The sequence below is a fragment of the Cynocephalus volans genome, chromosome 11 (assembly GCF_027409185.1).
Source record: "Cynocephalus volans isolate mCynVol1 chromosome 11, mCynVol1.pri, whole genome shotgun sequence".
In the NCBI taxonomy this organism is placed as follows: domain Eukaryota; kingdom Metazoa; phylum Chordata; class Mammalia; order Dermoptera; family Cynocephalidae; genus Cynocephalus; species Cynocephalus volans.
Genome location: NC_084470.1, coordinates 3,883,656 through 3,904,502, shown reverse-complemented (window position 1 = coordinate 3,904,502; position 20,847 = coordinate 3,883,656). Strand labels below are relative to the sequence as shown.

The 20,847-nt window shown below is 42.8% G+C and overlaps 1 protein-coding gene across 3 annotated transcripts in view; it reads left to right on the top strand.

Annotated features, from left to right (window-relative positions):
- ELMO1 (engulfment and cell motility 1) overlaps nt 1–20,847 on the top strand; it is a 549,163-nt gene that overhangs the window by 229,812 nt on the left and 298,504 nt on the right. The gene's annotated exons all lie outside the window — the stretch shown is intronic.

The window sequence follows — 20,847 nt, the reverse complement described above, 5'->3', positions numbered from 1 at the left end:
CCCATTAAGAAAAGTTCTCTGTTGCCTTTTTATTTATTTATTTTTTTAAAAGCTTTTTATTTTGAAGTAATTTTAGATTAACTAAAATGTTTCAATGATAGTACAGAGTAACAATATAACCCTTTATCTAGCTTCTGGTAATGTTAACATGTCACACAAAACCAAAAAATTAACATCATATGATACTATTAACTAAACTACAGAGTTTATTAGGATTTTACTAGGTTTCCCACTAATGTCCTTTTTTTCTTCTTCTTGGATCCCACCCTGCATTTAGTTGTTATGTTTTAGCCTCCTCCAGTCCATGATAATTTCTCAGTCCTTCCTTGATTTTAATCACCTTGATACTTTCTATCAAGCTCTGATCAAGTATTTTATAGAATGTTCTTCAATTTGGATTTGTCTGATGCTTTCTTGTGATTAGACTGAGGTATGGTTCTTTTGGGAAGAGCCCACAGAGGTGAATTGCCTTTCGCATCAGAGCACGTGAGGGGTACATAATCTCTCTCTTGACTTTTCCATTTTTTCTTATTTTCTTCTCTTCTGTTCTGTATTTTAAATATTTCTTTATGGTACTAATACTATTTTTAAAAGTGGAATGCTGTCGATCAGTTACTCAGCTTTTCATGCAAAATCTTCAGAATCCCTTTAAGTGATCCATGTAACGGGGGCATCTCCAGAAAAGAATACCACATGTCAGAGCACTGCTTCTTTCCCCAATTCTTCTTAAGTCTTTAAACTCCACCTGGAAAGCATGGACACACGGCCTTCTTTCAGAGATTCTTGTACAAAGCATACCAAGTCTTGAAACTTCCTTTAGGGTAGTGAACTGGGACTAACACATTGGAACAAATAACATAAGAGAAAAAGAAGTGATTGGGTGAATGTGTTAGTCAAGGTTCTCCAGAGAAACAGAACCAAGAGGAGAAATCTGTACATACACACATATGAGGTACTTCAAAAAGTAATTGAAAAATAGAATTAAAAGAGATGCAAATCTTTCCATGAACTTTTTGAAGTACCTTGTATGCATGTGTGCATACACACACACACACACACACACACACACAGATGTACATAATGAGATTTATTATATATGTGTACGAACACACACACATACATATAGTGAGAATTATTTTAAGGAATTGGCTCTCGCAAGATTATGGAGGCTGAGAAGTTTGATGTCCTGCCATCTGTAAGCTGAAGACCCAGGAAAGCTGGTGGAGTGGTTGGAAGCCCTGAAAGTTGCAGAGCCAGAGAACCAATGGTGTAGACTCCAGTTGGGGTCTGAAGCCCTGAGAACCAGGAGCACTGAGGGCAGGGGACCAATACCCAGCTCAACAGTGAGGCAGAGAGAGGGTGAACCCAGCATTCCTCCACCTTTTGTCCTGTTCAGGCCCTCAGTGGATTGGACAAGGCCCACCCGCATGGCTGTACTCAGTTCACCAACTCGAATGCTAATCTTTTCCAGAAACGCCCTTACACACACACGCAGAAGTAATGTATTACCAGATATCTGGGCATCCCATGGCCCAGTCACGTTGACACATAAAATTAACTACACAGTGAGTTCCCCAGTGCCTAACTTCCTACTGAAGTGTACATTGACTGTCTTGAGATTGGGAGAGGGGGATTTATATGGTTTGAAGAATCTATGGATATGAGAAGGCTAATTTTAATCTGTAATGTAAACCCCCCTTCAAATACAAGAAGTAATATAAGTATGGGTTTTATCTCTTTTCCTTTCACTTATGAACTCTCTAGGTCCTAGTATATACTGAACATTAAAAGTGAGTCAAAAAGAGGAAGGCTTGGGTGATCCACAAACCCAGATCAACCCGTGGCCACTCAGCAGCTGAAACAATTATGCTCTTTCTTTCATTAGTAACACACTTTAGAAATCTTAATAGTGATGTCCTCAGGAGTGAAATAAAACACATGACAAAGGAAAACAAATACATATAGTTTTTAAATAAAGTTCTTGTTTAGAAGGAAGGTCACCTTTATTTATTTCCTAAGATTTAATTCTAATTATGTTTCCCAGAGCACGATCTTTTTTTTTTTTTTTTTGGCAGCTGGCCAGTATGGGGATATGAACCCTTGACCTTAAGTGTTAAGAAGGCTGTGCTCTAACCAAATGAGCTAACCGGACAGCTGTGCACATTCTAAATTACTGTGCTGTAACTTGAATATCACTAATCACCTGTCCTTCCAATTTGAAAAAAAGAAGGAAAGAAATTTATTGAGCTCTGGAGCTTGAGAGCTGTTGAAATCAGCACTGTTCTCTTGCCGCGTCTCTGGACTTGCTTGTGCGTACGATGTTTTTAATTATTTCTTGCTTGATGTGTGAGTGTGTTTGGCAACCTCTGACACAGAGCGGAGTATCATGAGTTTAATAAGCCACATATGTGCAGAGGGTTTTCTGACAGGGCAGAGAAAATAAAACGTCAGACTTGCTTCAGCCCAGTCTTCTGCTGGAACACACTACAGTTAGATGATTGATCATGAGAGTGTCTAATTGGAAAGGTGATCTCCTGTAATTCCTTGAAGCTCTTAAGTTCAACTTGAGAGAACTCTTCCTCCCAACTTTTACCTAGTTTTCACATGCAGTGTCTGTTTTTGTGTGGGGTCACCTTCCCCCTGGAATGTGCATCCACAGTTCTTCCTAAGCGTTTTAATAGCTGTTCCATCTCTGCACTTTCTCAGTGAACTCTGTATTCCATGTTGGTCTGCGTCAGTATTGTCTCATGTTACGGTGTTTCTCTTTTTCTTTCTTTAATTTATTTCCAGCTTTTGTTTATTACGCAAATATCAGTGTCATGGTAAAAAGAACACAAAAGAAAAATCAGGTCTACGTTTCTATTGCAATGGACCAGCTATGTTGTTCAGTATTTTTTTTTTCTAGTTTTTGATCATTCTGCAAATGATCAAATAATTGTGCTCTGTATTTTACGTGAAGCATTACTTCCCAAGAACGTTTTCATATTACTACCTCATGATCATCCTTATGGCTATTTGTGTCATTGAGTTGATGCATTGTCATATATTTTGGTATTTCTAATTACTGGACATTTTGCATGTCGGTACTTTTCTATTTATAAAACAATATTCTATTGTGTATCGTTGATCTTATATCTTCCTCTTTTAAAATTATTTTGCTGGGATAAATCAAAGTGTTTGAAGATTTCATAGTTCTTAGACTCTATGTTGTCTTTTGTCTCATTTGTGTTGATTTTTAGCATTTATAAGAAGTGCTTTGTCAAGGAGGTGATGAGAAAGAAGCCTATTTTGGCAGCAATCCTCTTAGGTGAAATTATTGTTGGGATTTTCAGGAAGTTCTTCTAGGAAATGACAGTGAAAGTGTAGAAGTTGAGTCTTTGGGGAGCTTGTCAAATTTGGTGGGTTGTAAAAGGCCATTTTGCAATTAATATTTCTAGCCCACTAGAGTCTACACTGAAATTAACTATAGTAAATAACAATATATTCTCAACCATATCCAAAGACTATTTAAAACTAGCCTTGAAAATTTTCTTTTATGTCTAACTGGAATCTCATGCTGCCATGGAAAATCATTTTCAAGTATCACAGTCTAACATGGAATTAAAAGTAGCTCCATTCTACATCGAGAATAGAGACACGGTTCCTTCTGATGTGGCCATGATCCTTTGTTGGGTTTTGAGTTAGGCTTGGGGATGAGTGAAAGCAAAGTGTCTCTGCAGGGTTAAGAAACGTGTTTGAAGGTGACCTGCAGTGTCACCCCGTGGCAGGGTGCCTGTCCCAGCTGCTGTTTGGTTCAGTTGTTCTAAAGGGACGGCTCACTCTGTAGCCTGGCGGTGGCTTTGGTGATGGATGGCTGTTGTCATCCCATTCCACCTGGACAGGGAAGGTCTGTGGACAAGTCAAAAGAGACATGGGCAGTGACTAATTTGTTTCGCACAAGGTGTTGATGGTGGCTGACAGCTTGCTCTGAGACCCACAGCCAGAATTTGCTCTGAGACTCACAAGCACTGTGTGAGTATGCTCATGTGACAACTGCCCTTTTCTTCCCTGTCCCTCTCTTTCTCTTCTCTCCTTGCTCCCTCTGTCCTTGTCTCTTCCTGGGTCTCTAGGGCTGCTTTTCAACACCCACCCCCCACCCTGTCCCCCTCTCTCTCCCTCCACTTCATCGTTAGGTCCCCCATGGATTTTTGCCTTCTTAAGAACCTTCCTTTTTCATTGGGAAAATAGGTTTTAAATTTGGAGTATGTTAAGAAAAGGCTTTTTTATAGTGGAAAACTGCAAAATCTGGGGACTGCGTTTGTGGCTTCTTGGGAGAAGAGAGGCTGTGAGGCTAGTGCTTTTGGAAGTGACTCAGGTGGACATGGTTATGTGTGGGACAGCTGTGTTCATTTTAGCCTGATTTTGACCTCTCTGTCATGTAATTAACAGTGTACCAGCCACAGATCATAAAGGGAATGCATAAAAAAAAGAAGAGAAGAGAAAAGAAATAAAGGGAGTGCAGTTCAATGAATAATATAACATCACATACTGGTGTCTGGTCTGTCTTCCCCAAGGGGCCTAGCGGGCATGGGGTCCCCCTGGATGTCTGGCCAGGAGGTGCTGGGTCATGAGAGCTCTGACATGCATTCGCAGGGGGCTACTCCTTACGGATGCCTGGGAAGCCCTGAAGCTCCAGGCTGACCCGCCAAAAACCTGGGGCAAACTGACCCTTTTCAGCACAGTGAATGTGTCAGCTGATCAGAAATAATCAGAAAACTTTAAAATTTACTTTTAGCTGAAGCTTAGAAGGCTCAATTTTTGATGATTAAACTAGACAACTAGACTTCTAAATAGATTTATCTAAACCCCACACGCAGTGAACAGAGATTCATACAGTGATGGGCGCTGCAGTGAATTCCTGGCTTCTGTGTTGTCTGTTGATTAACAGAAAAATGAGGTGACCCCCAGGCACATTCACAGGAGAGAAGAGGCGGGAGGGCGCTGTGTGTGGAGTGGATACTCCCATTTGTTTGAGATGCATAAAATAAGTTGGGGTATAATGGGGAGGGGAGCAAGACAGAAGGTTTAACCCCCCAATCAAGGTTTTATTTACTGAGTTAATTAAGGAGTCCGATGAGGTGGTTCAGACAGATTCAGGGTGCAGAGAGAGTGTAAATGATTTCCCATAATCACTAAGGTATTATTCAGGACACAACCCAATGATTTAGTTGCATCAGAAGATGGGCAGACGTGGCCATGTAGTCGCTTAGTAGTTCTTGACACTGCTGGGGCTGGGGGAGCCACTGCCATGTGCTTTATCTTTGTCCAGCCTCACTAAGGCCTGCGGAGCAGGCACCGTCTGTGTGGGCCTGCAGGCAGGTTTGGGGTGCTGGTTCTAAGTGGAGCCTGAAGAGGAGAGAGTCCTTTTAAAATTAAAACACTTCTTTTCTCTTCTCTGAAAAAGTTTTGAGTTGAACAAGCTGAGATCCAAGAAGGATTTCACCTTGAGTTTATGCTGAGAGCCCACCTGCAGCAAGACACTGCCACGGGGGGTGGAGGACAACAGAGAGGAGGGGACCTGGGCCATGCTGGCTCCATCACATTCATTGATTTAATTATTCACTCAAGATCGTCAGCGAGGACAAGGAGCTATTCGAGCTTTTGCAATGTAGCTTCCCTACTTAATTTGAAATAAATTTCCTTATAATTACCCCCATGTATCATCAAAGGCAGATTTGAAATAACATGTTCAAAGGCAAATCAAAAGGAGTTTTTGGTCATCTGCTCCACTGCTTTCTTCTGTCAAAGGGGACTGTCGTGACTTGGCCTGTACTCCCTCAAGGCTCCTTTTCTTTGGAACCTCAAATGGTGACTCAGGGCCAGCAGGTGTAGCAGGTACAAGAAGAGTCGAGCTGCTGTCCCAGGTGCCCATACTGTCCAGGTCAGAGAACAGGGGGCTAGGAATGCAGTCTCTGAATCCAGTTTCAAAGAATGCTTCTCTAGACTTAAATGAGTTTGTTTTAAACTCTGTACTGTTGCAGATGATATAATCCTTGCAGACATTTTATTAGGCAGATTAAATTAAGATACAGAAAATGCTATTTCACATTTTGTTGGAGAGGAAAGTCAAGTCTTGTGAAAGTTGTTTAGTGTAACAGAAGGTTATTAAGTGTCCTTTTTGACTCAGTTTTCTCATTGTTAGAGGATTTGTGTTCCCTGCTGCCCTCTTCTCCTAGCACAGTAGAAAGTCAACGTGCTAGGAGCTTGCTTAGATCAGTAGCTGCTGTCTGCCAGTGGTGGGAAATGTGGACTCAGTGGGAATAGTAAGTGGAGGCATGCATTTGCTGCATCGACCGTGCAGTACTTCTGTGCCTACATGCAACCCATGTTTTTAGCTTTGGCTTTGTAATGAAGACAGCAATTTTCCTTCTCGGTATAGCATATAAATGCACTAACTGTAATGGAGTCATGGCTTGAGTTCTAGTTCTGGTATTGTGGGTGATATGCCTGCTCAGTCCCATCATTTGACCGCAAGGTGTGGACTCCAGTATTCTAATCAAGGCTGTTAGTACCCCCTTACAGCAGCTTGGTGCCTCAATTTACCAGATCTTGCCTTTTCTGCGTTTAGCTGATGAAGTCTGTCAAAGGGTAGAGAGAATAATACAACACATTGGTTTTAGTGTTGCGGTATTTGGGGTTGGGTGCAGGGAGGGATGAAATGAGTATGGAATGTCTCACTTAGTCTTTCTTATGTTCAAAGAAACACTGAGAGAACATTTCCTAGATGTCGAGAGTAACTTGCTTTTCCGAAATATCTTCAGTGGCTCAGAAGAGGACTGAAGTTTGAGATGACTTTTCTTTTCCTTTTTTAATGCAAGCACAGACAATTCTCTCTCCACCCTCAACCTTTTATAGAATTTCTGAGAACGGTGAGTTTCAAAGAAGAGGAGGAACAGAAACGGAGTTGACAAGAGAAGCCGTCTAAAATTAAAGCTTTCCGTATGGAATTGCTTTTCGCTTTCCTCTAGACATTGTGCTCACTCTAAGGCCTGGAAACTCTGCTCTGTCTTGGAAATTTTCTTACAGGATGGTGATTGGAGGCCCTTGTAACCCTTGGCTTCTGTCATTGTCCAACAATTTGTATCTTCTAAATGGTGAAAATATGTTCCTCCAAATGACCAGTTTTTATTGTAAAAACTTTATTTATATGTCGAACAGATAATAGTACAAAATTCAAAAGGTACAAAATGATGGAAAGCGTTCCTTCCACCCCTTCCTTTCAGCCTCTCTCTTTTCGCTTCCACAGAGACAAATACTGATCCTGACTGCTTTGCTCGTTTCTAGTTTTGGTTTGGATCTGATTGTGTTTAGGAGCTGATGGGGTATAAATAGCTCTTTAAGCTAGATATGCTTTAATGGTTCCTGTAAGTCTAAAATGTATTAGAAGAGAACGTTAAGGTCTGGTTATACTAATAAAGTACTGGATTATTTTTAGCTAATAACATAAGTTTACCTAGAAATCTCCTAGGTAAATCTTATTGCTGCTTTATCTACATTTACATGTCCATATTTCATTGTCCAAGGTGCCACCAGTTGGTAGATTTACATGTTATGTACAACTAAGCAAGGAAAAATCTAGCCAGTTTAAACTATTACCCAACACCTCTCATTATTTAGGTATTTTAAAAAATATTATATTTAGTAAAAGAGCTCTGCTAGATTTAATGATACATAGATGTTTACCATTTACACTCTGATGGAGTTTGGATGTATTGTCCTCCTAGAACGCATGTGGAAATCTGGTCCCCAATGTGGCAGTGTCAGGAGCTATTTGAGTCATGGGGGCAGATCCCTCATGAATGGATTAATGCTCTCCCTGGCAGGTGAGGGTAGTGAGTAAGTTCTCGCTTTATTAGTTCCTGTGAGAGCTGGTTGTTTAAAAGGTCCCTGGCACCCTCCCCCCCCACCCCCGCTTCCTCTCGCCATGTGAACTGCTTGTACCCACTGGCTTCCTGCCATTTTCCACCATGAGTAGAAGCAGCCTGAGGCCCGTGCCAGATGCAGCTGTCCCAGAATCATAAGCCAAATAAACCTCTGTTCTTTATAAATTACCCAGTCTCAAATATTCTGTCACAGCAACACAAAGTGGACTAATATACACTCTTATAAACACATAAAAGAAAAAATAGGTGAAATAAATCAGTTTCCTTCCTGAAACTTCTACTCATGGGACTCTAGCTTTTCTGACTCACTTTCAGTTTAGCCCTTCAGTGTCTGTATTTTGCCACACGGTTTGTCCTTCATTCTATTAAGGGCATTGGTGACACAGTTTTGAAAGAAGCCAAAAGAGAATGAAAACCCATCGGTGCTGAGTTCTTGAGCTGCTTCCCTCTGCAGTTTTGTAGAGTTAACACATTTTTGACTGATGCTGGACTGAGAATGTAGAAAAACAGGCCTTGTTTTTTCCACCTCCCACGACACCACATAGCCATTTGGCTTTAGGGCTAAAAACTGCTCTGGTAGGTCTCAGGTTTTTACTGCAGACCCTGATACCCATTCTGCTAATGTGATGCTTGTATTTATCATAGTCACACATGCGCTTGTAATGATATTTGCTTTACGCTGCTGTTTGGCTGACAGCGATTGAAAGACACCATTGATTGTGAAATTCTACCCAAATGTAGAAGTGCTAATATATGGCGTGGGGTGGGGTGGGGGGAGTGCATCTTAGAGTCAGTGAAAGGTGGTAATATTAATTCTGAGTCTTATTAATTAAATATAGAATTTTAGAATTTTTAATGTTTCAGATGAGAATTACAGACTTTTGCAGTGCTAAGTGGAAATCATAAGTAAAAGCCAAAGCTTTGAGATTTTGAAATGTTGTCAATGCTTAGCGTGAAACTTCCCTTCCCGACAATGCTCACAGACATTAACAATACATTTCTTTTTCAAGACATCTGAAGTGACTCATTTGAATATTTAAGTGGCAGGTTTTAAAGATCCTGATTTTTTCTTGCCTAATAATTCACCTATTTCTTTTACTATAAGAAATCGAGAACTCTGCTTTAAGGATGATCTTTTGATTGAAAGGGGAAAAGCCACAGAAAAATATCTATATTTGCAATTCAGTGCTTGGAGATGTGTGTATGATGGCCAATAGGTTAGGAAGAATTATTGAAAACTTGGAAATAAGGCAAAAAATTAGGCTTGGCACAGCCTTTCAATGTCATATTCGAGCATTATTTTAAAAAATAATCCTGACCAAGGACTGTTTAATTCTCAGGAGACCATTCCTGTGTTCAGCTTTGTTGTTTATGCCAGTTAGAGTCCAGACATTGGGAAGTGGTGTGTTCTCAATGTAGATTTTTGGCTGGCAGAGCTGTCCCGTAGAAAAGCTAATCCCAAATGTTGTAATGCTTTTTAAGACATTAACCAGCTTTGTAGGGAGTCTGGCAATTTTGTACTAAAATTATTTTTGCAAATTCTATAAACACCTTCTCCCTCAACTGCTCTTTGAACCACCCTGATTATATTGCTGGTTTCTTCATTATTGAGTTGAATATATCTTGACATATGTTTATTGTATGTTTTTACGAGTCCTGTTTTTAACTTTGAAAATTTCACTTTGTCAAGATTTACACCTCTCAGGTGAATTACTAGTCATTGTGATATATATGTTTTGAGTTGACAAGGGGTTAGTAGCTCATAGCAACATGAACATGTGACAGTGTGTGTTTACCAGGTTCAAAAGTAGCTTGCTGCGAGTTAGACTTCACCTAGGGATTCCCGCGTGATCTGCAAGTGAGTCTCCTCGTGTGGGTGAAGGAGTTTCAGGATCCCGAGCTGGGCTTGTACGAGGGATTGGGAGATTCCAGCCAGAGTGGAATCATGAGACCCATTTCAGGAGCGCAGCCTGGGAATGTGGGGGGCCCAGGAAGGTGGGCGTGTGCTTGTGCCTTCCACACCTGGGGTGGCATTTTCTAAGCTCTCTTCCATGTGAGTAGTGGTTCCCTGGAGTTACCGCCCTTGTCCATCAAGGAATTTGAGGTATTCTCTTTCCAAGGCTCAGAAACACGTGGTTGGGTTTTCAGAATCATCTCTTAGGAAACAATTGAGTGTATGAGACATTAAACTGAGTTTAGCCCCACCATTCTTTTACTATCAGTCTGCCTCTTCCATTAATCTCTCTCTCCCTCCTTTCCTTTTGTCTCTCCCTCCCTTTTTTCTGTCAACCTCCCTGTCCACTCACAGTCACTCTGTCACTTGGAATGATGTGGAAGATAACGTCATGTTTAACTGAGATGCATATTTATCTGATTACTTAAAGCCTTTCTATAATGCGTCAGTGGAAGCCTTCATAGTCAATGCCAATCAGTGAAACACAAACCAGTGAAGAGAAATCTCCTACATATTTGAATGTTGCATTGATAACCTTATTGGTGTATCTAGGCATTTTCCTAAGATGGTAATTAAAGTGTTTCATATTTGAAGTGGTTTAGGGTCACGGATTTTGAATTGACTGGATGCTCAAAGCACAGTGCTGCATTATCTTATGTAAGTAGGCACCTGGAAGTCAGGTGAAATGTTGCTGAATGTACAAATGAGTGGAAAACAAGAAATGCTGTAGAATCTTCTTTGCCAGAGAAGTCCTTATAAATAGAACAAGTTACCATCCGGGTGGGAGACTGAAAATTTCCGTGCTTGAATGCCAGGAGGTGGGAAAGGTAGAGTATCCCCTACAGTCTGCTGGGGACTTTTGATTCTTTAATTCCCTATTGTCTGAGCTGTTGGCAGAGCCCTGGGGATCGGGATATAGTTCAACAGTGTCAGGAAGGAGGCCCCTTTGGTAAAATGTTTGTGGAATCCAGGAGTTAGTGTGGGCTCCGGATGGTCTCAGGAATCAGAACCGTGATGCCAGAGAAAAAGCTAAATTTCAAGTTAATGACATGTGAAGACCAAGGGTTCAAGGTCAGGTGATGTCTTGAGAGGAGGCAGACCTAGGATAAGGACCAGGATTTCTGCACGAGTCAGCTTGGGCAGAACGTGGTAGAGGACAGGGACGCCACTCCAGACTGCAAATTAGTACGGACAGCTGCCGTTTTCCCAGGGCTCACCCGGGGCTTGGCTCTGCGCAGAGTGTTTTCTATGCACCGTCTCATTTAACCTTCACCCCAGGGCACAGAGAGAAGTGATGTGCCTGCAGCATTACAGGTGAAGAAAGGGGTTTGGAAAGGTGAAATGTCTTTTCTGAGAGCATCAACTCCTTTTGAAGATTGCACTGAACCTGGGCTGGTCTCTGCACATCTGGGCTGCTGACCGAGCCTCCACGCTGCTCCTCCGCATGCTTTCCTCACCCACTGCTATTAGCCAGCCTCTTTCCTGATGAAGACCATCTGGCCCGAACGACTGGGGTCTCTCGCTCCCTCCTTGTAAAGCCCAGCTTGAGACGAGCACCTGGAAGTGTATAGGCCATGTGAGCCTGGTGGCATGTGACCCAGGGAGGGCCTTCTCCCAGGCATCTGTGCTCTCAGGGGTGGGATCTTCTGGGGTCTCCTGGGGCCAGCTGTGCTTCCTTTGAGCTGTTTCTTGATTTATTTTTCCCCCACCTCCTACACACAGGGCCACAGAGAGAGGCGCTGGCTCTACCAGCTTTACAGACGAAGAGCGAGCAGTTTGTGAATGAGCACTGCCACCCCCGGCCCCCGTGGTGTTTTGTCTGACAGTGTGCAGCCGGCAGGAGCCCCTGCACATCGGGGTGCAGAAGGAAACACGATCCTTGACTAGAACACGGGGACAGGAGAGGAAAGCAGGCTCTTTTATAGACAAGGGAGGATTTTATATAAATGTGTTCAGAATGGTCGTGCAGACGCTGCACCTGTGTGCACCAAGTCTGTTCAGGAAAGATTCATTTGTGGAGGCTTGAAGTGTTTGTTAATGTCCCTTCCCTAAGAGAAACAGAGGCGTCTACTGAATTTCACAAAATGTAATATGAAAACTGATCTCCAAGGATCGGCTTTAATGCTTGCCTTCGTCCTTTCCTGTGGAAAACGTGTTTCCGTTCTCCTGACACCTGCACACAGCAGAGGGGAGAGAGGGCAGGGTCCGCGTGACAGCGGCCCCTGAGGCCGGCGCACGTCTGCGCTTCTGCCCGCAACCGCTTTTGATCCTACCTTGTCTTGTGCCATAATATTTAAAGCGTGAGGTCCTGACGTTATTAAACCTACTTGATTTTGGTACAGTCAGACACTAATTTAATTGTACTTCACATTAGAAGACTGCAGAAATGAAAATTTTTATTATGGGAATAAATGAAGGTTTTTATTTTGGAATATTTTGACCAGAAGAATAAAACAGGATATAAACGGTATTCAGGTACGCACCCACCACTCAGGTTTAACACCTAGTAACATTTTGCCAGATTTTCCTCAAATGTGACTTTATTTTGTGACTTTTAAGGAGTTAGGATATTACACGTGCAGTTGATGAGCAGACGCCCCCCTCCCCTGTCCTCCTGTTATGGTGCCGCTGTGTCATCTCCTGCATGTTTCTAGACTTGGAAAAAATTGTTGTGGAAATATTAAGTGACATTTTCTTCACGACTGTACTTTGTAGTGACATTATCAGTTTAGAACCCTAAGTGTATTTTAAAGTTGTCTTTCCATGAGGTCTATTTCCGAAATGTCCATTTTTAGAGGAGGTTGAAATTGGTAAAATCAGAAGTTAGTTCCAGTTTCTCCCGCCCCTCACCAATGTGTGTCCCACGTGTGTCCTGCATATGTGCACACACTGGCAGATATGTATGGAGAGGGCTAGTGTTTGTTTCATTTTGGTTTTGCCCAAATACAACCAAATCATATGCATTATGCAAAAACTTGCTTTTGTACTTCTCAGTTCATCACGGACGTGCTCACATGTAATTAGATTGAAAATATGGAGCTTTCTAATGTATTTGCATGTAAGTTCATGTCACAAATCACTCTTCATTTTTCCCTTTTGGGGAGCCGTAGCGTTTCCTCTTTCAGTCCGTTGACGAAGCTGCTTCTCCTCTTTACACCCCCCTCTTCCAGGACGTGTGTTAACCACTCGGAGTGTATCTTCCTACCCTTTCTAAATGCTCTTCTCGCCCTGTTTGCACACACGTCCATTCACAGGCATAGCCATATGAGGGTACTGCAAAAAGGTCGTGGAAAAACGGAATTAAAAGATAATACGAATCTTCCCATGAACTTTTTGAAGACCCCTTGTTTTTACTGGGTCCTTGCTGCACAAAAATGGGATCAGGTATAATGTGTCTCTTGCTACATTGTATGTGCTAAGTGGCTGTTACTGTTGAGATTAAGGAAACATCAGAAAACAAACAAAATGTTTTTACCAAGAGAGGGCCTTGCTCAAGGTGCCGTAACATACCAGGCGGAGCCGAAACTCTCACCAGGTCTTCCCAGACGTGTCCTCTGTGCCCTGCACTGCGGCTGCAAATGAACAAGCTTCTGCATAACCGTGACAAGGTTGAGTGGGGGCTCAGGGCAGCGTTTGCGGGCCGGGCGGCCTTCCCTGACTCTGCCCCCGGCTTGGAGGAGGACATCACCTTCTACTGTCCAGATGTCAGGCACAGCTCCCTCTGATGCTTAAGGTCACTCTGGGCTTTTCCCGAGACTATGACCACATGAGATTTACAGCCAAAGCTTTCTTTTTTTCTTTCTTTCCTTTTTTAATACCGTGGCTTTTAATTCTGCTTAATCTGTTTGCTAAGGTGAGGGGCAACTTGGCATTCACATGCTATTTACCTAACATTTCTGATGCTTCTCGTGCTCTTTCAGAAATTATTGCTTCTCTGGTTGGTGATGGTCTCAAATCCTTCTTCTCAGACACTAATTCTCTGGGCGGAGAAAGGTGCGGTCACTCTGGCTACAGACAGGTAGACTTGGATGGGCTAGAACAAAACCAAAGCAGGGGTCCCCACGTTCCTGCTGGCTGTCATCAGCGATGGCAAAAGAGAGTGGACAACTCCTCCTCGGTGTTTGCTGGTTTCATGATGGAGGTCACAAGATGCATTTTAAAAACTTAATTCAAAAAATTAATTTTAATACTGATTTTTAAACCCAAACTGTGGTGATCTCTCTGGCCTTTTTATTCTCAGTTCCGGCTGATTCTTTCTGGAATTGCTTCCATAACATTCTCCAGAAAGTCATATCCTTTCAGAAATTTTTGTGATCGCAGAGGATACTGCATCTGTTTAACTCTAATATGACAGGTTGAAACATGGGAAATTACATTTTTATAAGTCAAAAATGGCTGGATGTCAGTAGTTCGGTGGTTCCACCCAGTGTGTTTTTGGAGCCCTGAATATTTACAGGTCAGAGGGCTTTGGAGCTGGAAGGAGCTGGAATGTTGTTCGACTGACAGCATTCACAGGTGATCACGTGGGGCTGGCCTAGGACTTCCTAGTCGGTGGTGAAGTGACTCACCCACTGAGGCCTGACCATATAGTCCCCTGCCTGACTGTGAAGTATGGTGTGAAATGCCAGGCTCCAGAAGGTGTTTGGCTTAAAGGGTCAGGATATACGAGGGAGTCCTTTAAAGCCCACAGGCCTGTACCCTGGCAGAGCAAGCAAATTGGGCAAATACCCTAAAGTGGTCTAAGCCTAAGAAGCCTGAAGAGCCGAGACTGCCCCTGATTTTTAGGATTTGGATCAGACAGGCTCTGTGTTTAGCCTCTTCTGTTGGAACAACCCCCTTTTCATCCCACACTGTCTGAAATACTGCTTTCAGGACTCGGGCCATCCGTCCTGCCTGTACAGGACTTGAGCAGGTGGGCATGAGACATCTGCCCAGTGTGTGACCCTCTGGCACAGCCGGGCACTGACCCGCAGGGAGGGCTTCAGCAAAGACTTGAGCAGGGGCCAGGAGGAGAACCCCCAGTTTCCCACGTTCTCCTGCAAAATGAACTTATTTCCTTAGAGAACAGTGGGCACACCCTAACCAAATATAAGTAAAAATCAATGCATTTTCATTAGAAAACTTTAGAAAAATATAGACAGATAGAAAAATTACCTGTCTTCCCAGCAGTACAAATCCTCATTATTAACACTTTGGTGAATTTCCTTCCAGTTTTCTAATACATTTAAAAAATAAATTATTATGGTGTCTATGTCTTGATATATCTAATTCACATAAACTTTGTATAATAAGAATATATAGAGATATTCTATATAAAATACACATTGTCAAGGAATGGATACTACTAAAGAATTTGTATACAAAATGTAATTAACATACATTTTATATTCCTACCCCTTTCACTTGTAATAACTGAATGCTCTATGAACCTAATTTTAATAGGTTGCATAGTATTCCATCGAGTAGATTTCCCATGATGTAATTAATTAGCGCATTTTCCTTTTGGATTCTGGACTGGTGGGTTTAAGTCCCAGCGTGCTGCTTGTGTGAATGGGGGCAAGATGCCTCAGTTTGTTAATCTTTAAAATAGGCATAGGAATTATACTTTGCCTGTTGTGGAAAAGAGACCACAGTGTCCAAATTTGAAAGCCAGACATTGCCTTTTCATTGGAGTTGCATTGAAGGGAGAAAGGAGAAGAAAGCTGACCAGCTACAACACAGGTCCCTGACACATCAAACTTACGGGTGGTCTTTTATATCTGAGTATGTCAAAAGCCCGGTCTGAAGTTTGCCTTCAGACCACAGGGGAGAAGGGGTCCCAAAATGCTAAGGCCAGGGATTGAGTCACTCACTGTGACACTAGCTGGCAGGGGAAGGGGGGACCTTCTAGGTTACTGAAAGCTAAGGTTCCTGAAAGCATTTCTTTCAACATAACATTTGCAAGACACAAAATTTGTTCAGTTAAACATTTGGGGATCTATAACATCATTACAATATTTATCCAGGGAAGGAAAACATCAAATATTTATAAAGGGATCCCAGGGTTTTCCAGGGAACAAAACATTAGCATTTCTTTGTTAATTGAGGTTTTTAACTTTTGATTAAGGAGGAATGATTTCTTAATCAAATCATAGTGTCACTGTAAGTACCAAACGCTGAGAACAGAGGTCAACAAAAGTTTCCTGTAAAGGGCCAGGCAGTGAATACTTTAGGCTTTGTAGGCCATATGCAGGTCTCTGTCCACTTCTTGATTCTGCTTCATGGTGGGAAAACAGACACAGACAATATGTAAATCAACGAGCGTGACGACTTCTAATGAAACTTGGGCTCTAAAATTTGAATTTCATGTGATTTTCACGTTACAGATAATTATAATTTTGATTTTTAAAAAAACTATTTGAAAAGGTAAATTTAGACTCTCGACTATACAAAAGCAAGGGATGGACCTGATTTGGCCCCTGGGCTGCAGTTTGTCACCGTGGCTTAGAACAGTGCTTGCCACCCACTAACTGAGAGTGTGTTAGCTTCTGCTCCCGTGATCAGGGCTTTGGTTATCACCATCATCACCATCTAGGCCTTTCTGCTGTTCTAAACGAAGCTCCAAAGAACACCTTCATGCAGAAAATTTTTTCCTACTTTTGCAGTTACTAGTGGTTCTGCAGCCCCATGCTAGGGCCAGACGTGCGGCGTTCTGGAGGAAGCTGGGGTGCAGCCTGCAGCCTCCACCTCTTTCTGACTTCTGGGAGCCCTTCTGCAGCAGCAGCTGCTCCACCACAGCCAGCCGGCTTTGTCTCCCATGCCAGTGGTGGTCTCTCACCAGAGGCTGCCCAGAGAGTTGTGCAGGGCTCCGAGAGACCAGCTTTCATGATGGATTGGCGAGGCTCGCCTGGAAGGGTGGTTGGACACAGGCTGTGTCCTTTGCTGGACAGGTCACCTGTGCTCTCCCCAGGGATTGGTGAGAAAAGGGGAGAGGGAGAAACCTAGTGTACATGATCACTGCCACTTCTCCCCCAATTTAAAGCAACAAGAGGTAAGAGAAAAAGGGATCCTAAGAGGAGTGGTACAAAAAGGAGCTGGGGGCAAGGGAAGAAAGAGGATGCTGCTGCTAGAACGAGCCATGACGCTTGGAGCGCTCAGAATCCTGCACGTGCTCAGCTGAGTGAAAAGTTGCAGAGATCTTTATAAACCTTGACAGCACGGTTACATTATTCATAAAGACTTTAAAAAAAAAAAAACATAACCAGCTTCATTTTAAAAGAAATTTATTCCCAAGGCATTTTTTAATTGAGTTTGTATGGTAATTCATTGTATTAACTATTGAATCAACATACCATATAAACTACGCTCAAGCTTATCCATTTATTCAGTAAATCTCAACCCTGCTTCTTCATGATGAGAAGTGAGAGTCGACCCAGATTTTCACGAATTGTACACGTGACGATGTGCTGCCGTTTCTGATTTTTAAGAGTAATCCTTTAAAAGGACATTATATTTTTAATCAAGGAGGTTTGCCTTAAATCCAGAATTTTTGGCATGGGATTCTCCATTGTGTGCACATGTGAAGTTATTTATGAGTGTGTATGTGCATGCATGTGTGTACACGTGTGTGTGCGCACATGCCCATGCATTTTAAAGCTGTGTCATTCAGGCTTTTAACAACTCATTTCTGAAACAGAAGTTCCTTGAAGGCAGGTGCTGTTTTGTTTTAAGTTCATCTTGGGATGAAATGCTCATTTCTGTCTCACACAGTGTCTGTAGACTGGTAGACATCTAAGATTCTGTGCCAAGAGATGGAATGATTCGGGCTGCAAGGGTCCAGCCCTCTGCCCACCATTTTCTCCACAGTGTTCCTGCTTCAGTGTTCCCAGGACAGGAACGTCTCTGCTAATCTTGTCTTCTTGGTGGGACACAATAGCATCAGTACCCCTGCAGATGCCTAGAGACAGCAGTGCCCCCATCCACAACCCCAGCCTCTCCATCACCACACCACACACACCTTTCCTTTGTCCCTGGGCTAAATACCTAAAGTTTTCTTCTAACTTTTCTGACGTGCTTCTCTGTTCTGACATTTCTGCTTCTTCCTGGCCACCCTTTAGTGCCTGATTTCCTGTGTACTAGGAATTGGCTCTCAGTTTGACCGCAGAACTGTGAACTGTGTCCAGATGTGACCTGGCCCAGTCCAGTGGAACCTTCTCTGCTCTTCCTGCACTTGTGTTAATGAGATCTGACACATCGGAGCCTTCTGACTGCCACACGAAACTGAGTCCCCTTAGTTGTGCTGCCTTCCCTGTGTGTTACTTCTTAATAATAGGAACGGTCATGGACTTTCCCACATTGCAGAACATTCCCAAGGAGAAGATTCCCTTCCTGGGTAGTTGGAGATGATCTCAGAACTCAATTGAACTGAGTTTTATCCAAAAGGCTAGTTGTGGAATTGCCAAGCTAGGAGAAACAGAGCTGGGGTTGAAGGCCAGGAGGTAGCAGGTGAGTGAATGGAATTAGGAAGACCAGCAGAGGGTTATGGGGGCCAGGCAAAGAGAAGGGAACATGCGGCCAGGAGGGGCTGCACTGGGGAATCGAGGTGGCTTGGAGTCTATTGGCTGAATCCTTAGCTTCTTTCATGAGGATCCTTTGTGCTTTACCTGAAAAAATCTAATTTTGATGGTGAGGAGCTGGGCTTTCATGAGTGACGTGTAAACCAGATTTCCCTTATTCTATAGATGTGTGCTTGAATTTCTAAAAATCTTTTTCAGGACATTGCATTTCTCTGATTAAATTCACACTTGCCAATGGGGTCCATATTCGTAGTCCCCAAAGACCTTTTGAACCTAAGTAGGAAAAAAAGCTACAGAACTGAAGCAGTCATTTGGCCACTTACGAGCTGTGATCTTGCACAAGTTACACGTCTGAGTTCTGACCCCGTCTGTGGGATGAGAAGATTAACATTTACCCCATCGCTAGTGCTCACCTCACTGGGTAGTTGGGAAGATGAACTGGGGCCTGTGTCGACTGAGAGAACGTACGTCCTACCTAAAGCAGTCATTTCAATGAAAGTCACTGCTTAACTCAACAACTGGTATAGGGAATCAAGTGTTCCAACCCCATCAGCTGGTGGGTAAAGGTCCCTAACATGCTCTTGCATTGGGTTACTGTGACTTTAAAGCAGTGGGATTCACAGTATGGTCCAGAGACCCTCAGCAGCACCTGGGAACTTGTCTGAGTATAAATTTTTGGGGTGCCACCCCAGACCTCCTGAATCAGAGACTCTGGGGATGGGGCCCAGCAATCTGAGTTTTAACACACTCTGTAGGAGGTCCTCATGCTCAACAAGTTTGAGAAGCACTGATTTGGAAAAGTGGTTCTCCAACTTGGCTGGACATCAGAATCCCCCCAGCAGCCTTAAAAATCCAGTTGCTTGGTTCTCAACCACAGAGTTTTTCCTTTGGGTACATCCTGGACATCGGGATTTTTAAAAGCTTTCCAGGAGATTTTCAGGTGCAGCCCAGATAGAGAATTGCTGTTCCAGGGAGCTTGTTGAAATGCCCACATCCTCATTTCTCCTTGCGGGGGGGAGTAGAGGGAGGGAGCCATGTGCAGTTTGACAGAGCTCCTAGGGGACCCTGCTTCCCCTTGGAGAATGTGATCTTAAACCATCAACCTCAAGAAATAGTCTTGAAAAGGACTGTTCATAGACTAAATGAATATTCACTCAATGTGATTTGTTTTAAAGGTTGATTTTAATGCTATATTTGTTCAGCAAATGTAGACACTCATATAGCACAAATATTAACTCCTAAATCCTCAAAGGCTTTCCCCACATTATGCCATCTGGCAGGCATCATTGTAATCATCTCTTTATTATCCACACTAACGAAGGACTAGCATGGCATTGATAATTGCAAAACATAGACCATTTAAAAATCATTCAGGTTAGTACCCACCCTGCTTCCCCCACCAGGAAGCATTCAAGAGTAGAAAATGTTGACTGACTCCAATTTCCCACTTCCCTGTGGAGGTGCCAATATATATTATTTTAGACAGAAATTTGAGCAATAGGAGAAGTGAGAAGCTTCTAAATTATAATTCCCTTTTCTCAGTAAAGGAGTTTGTTTCTTTGATGAGAGGTCTAAGCACAGAGCAAATGAACAGCAAGTATATTCAACATACATTCACATCTTGAAACCAGTGAGTTAAAGTGTGATGTAATAGAAGCTTCATGGGATTCAAGGAATTGGTGGATCCAGATTTTAGATCTTCTTCTGATGTTACCTGTATTATTTGGGATGAGCCATTCTATCTACCAGGGGGTCTCAAAGTGTGTTCCCCAACCAGCAACATCTGCAGCACCTGGGAATTTGTTAGAGATGCAAATTCTTGGACCCACCCCAGGCCAACTGAATTAGACTGGGCATGGGGCCAGCAATTGGTGCTTCAGCAAGTCCTTTATGAGATTCGGATTCCTGCTCAAGTTTGAGCACCGCTGTTTTCCACCGGGGGATCAGTTTTCTTGCCTATAAAATAACGGGACCAGCTTAGATTATATTTAAGGTCCGTTCCAGCTCTCCGGTGTCTGTGGTGTATGGGCCCAGATAGGTTTAGAGCTTTTCTGTAAGAGCTTATGCTTTTCCTTGGATATGTGATTGAAATAATTCAGCTGAAAAACTGGTATGGAAAAAAACAGAAGAGAAACTGATCGCCAGGAACTAGATACATAGACTAGATACCCAAGTCGCACATACCAAATCCCTCACTGTAAAATAACTTGTGATATCTCTAGCTGGTTGGTGCCACATTTACAAAGTGAAAAACTCTGGTGTTTTGGAAAGGAAAGCTGGCATTCCCCCTTTCTCCAGGGGCCGAGAGCTGTCTGCTGTGATTCACGGAGCAGCATTTGCACAGGAGCTAACAAATGGCATTTCAGAAGGATGTACAGAGGTGCACAGGCTTTGCAGTAAAACAAGTAGAAATTTC